Genomic DNA, 6,000 nt, shown 5'->3' on the forward strand with positions numbered 1-6,000 from the left:
TCCTGGTTAAGTTTCTATTTATCCTTAGGCTTCCAGACTGAACTTTTGACTACCCTATGCAAAACCTCCTGAGCAAATACCCCCTTTAAGCTTTTGACCCTCCTGTGCTGAACCTTCTGCGCAAAACACCCCCTTGTACATTCAACCTCCCTGTGAACTTTTGACATCGCTGTGCAGAACAGCCTTTAAAACAAAAAAGTAGCTCAAGGTTTATAACCCAAACCTAAACCCAACATGGCTGAAAGTCCTATTCCTTGACAGTTCCAAACCATATAGATTGGCTCAATAGATGAATCAACCATATTCTGTGGGATTCAGATTCAAATTATGATGCGATCACCCTGGATTCTTTGGGACATTTGTCTTCACATGTCCTCTTCTGTTTTTTTTATTTAAAAAAATATAGGTAACAACCAATTTATTAGCACCCAATTGATGTGCAACTGCACGCATGTGTGCACACTCGAATTGAGCTGAACCTGGAAGTGACTGTAAAAATGACCAAAATGGCCCTAAAAGAGCCCAGAAAGGGCAGAAAAGGCACAAAAACAGGGCCTTCAATCTCACAAGCCTTTGTAAGTGCAATCTCATGACCCCTTGGTCATGAGGCTTGTGGAGAGTTGGAATTTGAGCAAATTGGTTTGAGGGAGCAATTGTGGTGAAGTTTGGCATCTGGTAAGTGCTGTTGGGGTTTTTTATAGTGTTTTTCAAGGGTTTTCAGAGATTTGGAGGGTGTTTGCAGGCTTTTCCAATGGTGTTTCAAATATACACAATTTTGCATAAATGTGCGGTGCCTCAGAACATAACCCCCACAAAAATGGGAAGTTGCCTGTATTGTACTTTGTGATGTTTGTTACCATTATTATTATAATTATTATCACCATTACCACCATAACAACAACTTCTTCTTCTTCATGAATCACCCCTTGTCAAACAGAACAGAACACACACTATGTACACAGAATGAGATCTTTTTTCACAAGGTAACATCATTCCCTCCTCTCCTCCCGCACTGCTCCCCTCCCTAAATTTGCACTGGAGGTCTGGGGAGACTTTCAGAATGCGTTTAGGGGGTACCTGGGGGGAGGAGAAGGGGGAAAGCTTTGTTGTGCCACCAGATCTCATTTCATGCATGCATAGCCCACTTATTGCATTGATGAATTCCAATCCCAGAGGTGTTTTAAAAGTTTTATTTTAGTCGGAAATATCATTTTTTCTGAAATGCTCTTTTATTCAAATACTGAATTTACAGTGGAAAGGCTTATTTCACCTGCATATTGGTTTAATCATTTGTGATGAGCAACATAGATGTGTGTGTGTGTGGATATTCCAGCATTTCCAGGGGAAATACTCTGGAGCAGCAGTGAAAGAAAGCCATTTTGTATCTTACCATCTATTCTAGCTCTCCCAGAAGCACAATACATCTAAGCTAAATACTCAATGTGGAAATATAAATATTTGGTGTGGAGAATGTAATAAACAGGTAGAAAATAAGCTGGAATTTTCATTAATGTTAAACATATATATGTAAAAGTAGTCTTTTGAATCATTTACCCTGCAATGAAGAAACATCACAAAGCACCTTTAGGTTGTTTTTTTAAAAAAATAAATAAATAAAAAATAAAAAATGCTATTGAGATAAAATACATGCAGCATCTCACTCTTCTGCAAAAGCTTTATTCTGCTTGTTCCCATTAACTTCCTCCTCAGGGTATTTTTCTGATGCCTGAAAAACATATTTTGGCCATTTGCTTCTGAATGTTTTTGCAGAGCTGTCACTGAATTTATTCTGAGAATGACAAAGGCCGTGAAAAAGCTTTCAAAGACTTAAACGGGAGATCGTTTCTTTAAAAAAGAAGGAAGCAAGATCTCTCTCTCTCTCTCTGATTTCCGTTACGGTCAGATGCAATGGGAGTTTGAGTGGGAAATCAGATGGATTCTTGCCTCCCCCAGAAGGCTGCTCCTCTGGACTGTCTGTTATTAGATTGTAAGATCCTTGGGGCAAAGACTTCTCCTTTTGGCTTGTCATCCATTCATGTACCACTGATGGAATGGTAGAAAGAGTTCAGAATAATAAGCACCCCAGATGTCTCAGGCTGTGTACACACCATATAATTAAAGCATATCTCCCCCCCCCAAAAAAATCATGTGAAATGTAGTTTGTGAAGGGTGCTGAGAACTGTAGCTCTAGGAGGTGCTAAACTACGGTTCCCACAATTCTCAGGCAACGATGACTGTGCTTTAAATGCATAGCGGGTATGCAGTTTCTCTCTTCACGCATCTGTGTTTTTACCTAACTCCTCCGTAAGTGTTTCACTAAATTTAATAAAATCAAGGAGATTTCATGATTCATGGTGTCCTAATGCCACACAATCAAATAGCGTAAAGACACCCTGAATTTAACTTCCCATTTTATCAATATTTACAATTATATTCAGTACACTGTAAGAGGAATAAGTACACGAAGAAATCTTACTGATTTTCATAATTTTTTTTCTTTCAGAACAGCCAAAAGGTCATCACTTTAAAAGATATAGAGCTTTATTAGACTTAATAACACTAGCACTAGTTCAATATAACTGAAACGAGAAAAAAGAAGGTAAGGTTATCACATCAGAGGAAGAATGGAATCAGTATGGGATGGGGAAAAAAATCTGATAAACCTATTATTGAAATAACTTTTAAAAAACACTTCATCAGTGTCATTATGCTCCAGACAGACTATTACTAATGTTTCCATCAGTGTCTAAATTATGTTGGAGATGTAATAAAAAGGACACTTTTGTCCATATAATGTAGGAATAATTAAGGAATATTGAACAAATGAATGATATTATTAGAGGGATGGTGAGATGTGACTTTGAAATAGACAATCCTTCTAGGACGTGAAACATCAGATTAGGAGATAAAGGTTTGGTTTGCTATCCCGTATGTTAATAGCAGCTGGGACATCTGATTGCAAAAACTTGGAGAAGCTCTATAAATGAGCCATTGGCCGAGGAAGAGCTAAAATATTGTACAAAGGAATAAAATTACCAGTTATAAACAGTCACGACAGGGAAGAAATCAAATGAGTGAGATCTTTTCAAAATAGGATTTGCATTGATATCACAAACAGAATTCAGTGATAATAATAATAAAAAAATGCTTGCAAATAAAGGGAAGGAACAAGAAGCAAAAGCCAAGAGGTATGAGAAGTGATCTGCTGTATTTGAAGAACCTGAGACTTTCATCTGGGAGAGACAAGACAAAACAGTATGGAATGGATGGCAGTCATGTCATGAGACCAGGTATGGGGAACTTGTGGCCATCTGGATGTTGTTGGATTCCCACCAACCCTAACCAAGGGCCATTTCTAACCATTTGACACAAGCTTGCATTAGAGAAATCATGCCCTTTTCCATTTTGCATGTTGGGACTTATGGACATAAGAATATAAGAAACACTCAGCTGGATCTGGCCAAAACCCACCCACCACAGCACTCTCTTCCCACAGTGGCCAACCAGATGCCTATGGAAAGCACACACAAAAAACAGTATTTCACCCACTTGTGATTCGCAGCAACTGGAGTTCAGAGGAACACTCCCTCTGACTGTGGAGGTAGAACATAGTCAACGACAACATTATCTTCCATGAATTCATCTAATCCTCTGTTAATGTTATCTAAGTGTTCAGAAGATTGCTAGTTTAGCTCTAGCACTGATTCTGGACAATAAATACAGAACGCAGGGGAATACATTTCCATAAATATCCTCAAGCAAAATTTACAGCTTAGATCCAGTTCCCCCCTTCGTGGTAAGAGGATTAAAGCCTGAATTTTTTACTGGGCCCCAGTAAAATGTGGGTCTCTTCCTTGGGCTCTGTTCTGAGCTCTGAACAGAACTAACATGCTGAGGATTCCTTGGGAAATACTGTGACAATATTAAAACCCAATATGCATGCACTATAGATATGACCTAATTGTTCTTAAAGGTCAAGCTCAGCTGTCTTAATTAATGCTCACATAATGGGGGTCTGTGCCTTATTCACTATACCTATTGATGGAATTGTGTTATGAGTATTTTAACACTCTTAATAATAGCAAATTATCCTATTTCACAGTACAGCAAACCAGCCCACAAGATCCCATAATTAATGATACTTGATTGACATTAAAGAACATTATTCTTTTGCAGTTGCCCTCAAACTCAGTGTCATGCAATGAAAGCCTTTAATGCCATCAACTGAGTCGAAAAGCGTTTATGACATTGTTATGAAATTGCAAATGTGCGAATGACTGCCACTTAAGGATGCACAGGGCAGCCTAAATAGAGCACTCAGCAACAGAGCTTATATGTTATGCAGTTCAGAACAAGTTATCTCAGACCGAAGAGAATCTAGGCCGGCAAACATGCTAGAGAATTCCCCATGCAGGGCAGCCTTGTGAGATGAAACTGGATGGACGAACATACATCTGCCCAAACATTTCTGTAATTATAAACTGCATTTTCCAGTGGCAATTTGTGGGAGCACAGCAACATGTTTCTCAGCCACTGTTCCTGTTTATTGCTGCTGGGAATTGGTATCTGCCAGGTCAGATTTCACCTGCTCCATTCAGTCCTCCATTCAGTCCTCCTAGAGGATATTCTAGCATTTGAACTCTCCCTTTTGTTTCTTCCTTCATGATTCATTCGCATCAAAGAGCAAGCGAGGCAGGAGTGAACACACAGAGGTGTCCCAGGCTATCAAAAAAAAGGTGTCAACCTCAACAGGGTGGAAGGGCTAAAATGATATGGTATCTGAGTTCCAGGGGATATAGCAGGGATAGCTAACATGGCACCCTCCAAGTGTTGGACTACAACTCCCATCAGTCCCAGCCAGAGTGGCCAATGGTCGAGGATGATGGAAATCCCCCTCCCAATTTATTTATTTGGTTTTACATATTAAAATTTACAATCATACCACAACATATTCCAACACATTCCCATGAATCTCTGGACTTCCAACCTCCCTCTCTGTGGGTGGCACTGTGGTCTAAACCACAGAGCCTAGGGCTTGCCGATCAGAAGGTCGGCGGTTCGAATCCCCGCAACGGGGTGAGCTCCCGTTGCTCAGTCCCAGCTCCTGCCAACCTAGCAGTTTGAAAGCATGTCAAAGTGCAAGTAGATAAATAGGTACCATTCCGGCGGGAAGCTAAACGGCGTTTCCGTGCGCTGCTCTGGTTTGCCAGAAGCGGCTTAGTCATGCTTGCCACATGACCCAGAAGCTGTACGCCAGCTCCCTTGGCCATTAACGCGAAATGAGTGCCGCAACCCCACAGTTGTCCACAACTGGAACTAACGGTCAGGGGTCCCTTTACTGCATCTTTTATAATAGTCCAAATTTTTATTTTCTCCATAGTTCTCTTTACATTACAAGTATTATTGCAATCCCGCTAACAATTTTAAGTGTTTACAGTGGTCTCCAAGGTAAGTTATAAATTTCCCTCATTCCTTGTTAAAGTTTTGTTCTTCCTGATTTCTGATCTTTCTGGTCATTTTTGCCATTTCGGCATGGTCCATCAACTTGATCTGCCATTCTTCTCTGGTAAGGACTTTGTCTTCTTTCCATCTCTGGGCTACTGTAGCAACATTCACGCAGCTATCGTCGCATTCATGAACAATCTTTTCTGCTCCCTTGGAATTTCAGCACCTACAATTCCTAATAAAAAAGCCTTTGGGGTTTTTTTTGGGAAAAAGTTATTTTAAACATTTTTTCAGTTCATTATATATCATTTCCCAGAGTGCACCACATATGATAAAAGGTGCCTTCTTTTTCTTTACATTCCCAACAGATATTTGTAGCTGTCATACATTTTTGCTAACTTAAAGGTAAAGGTAAAGGTACCCCTGAGCGTTAGGTCCAGTTGTGGACGACTCTGGGGTTGCGGTGCTCATCTCGCTCTATAGGCCGAGGGAGCTGATGTTTGTCCGCAGACAGCTTCTGGGTCATGTGGCTAGCATGACTAAGCTGCTTCTGGT

The sequence above is a fragment of the Lacerta agilis genome, chromosome 3, assembly GCF_009819535.1.
Source record: "Lacerta agilis isolate rLacAgi1 chromosome 3, rLacAgi1.pri, whole genome shotgun sequence".
Lineage (NCBI taxonomy): Eukaryota > Metazoa > Chordata > Lepidosauria > Squamata > Lacertidae > Lacerta > Lacerta agilis.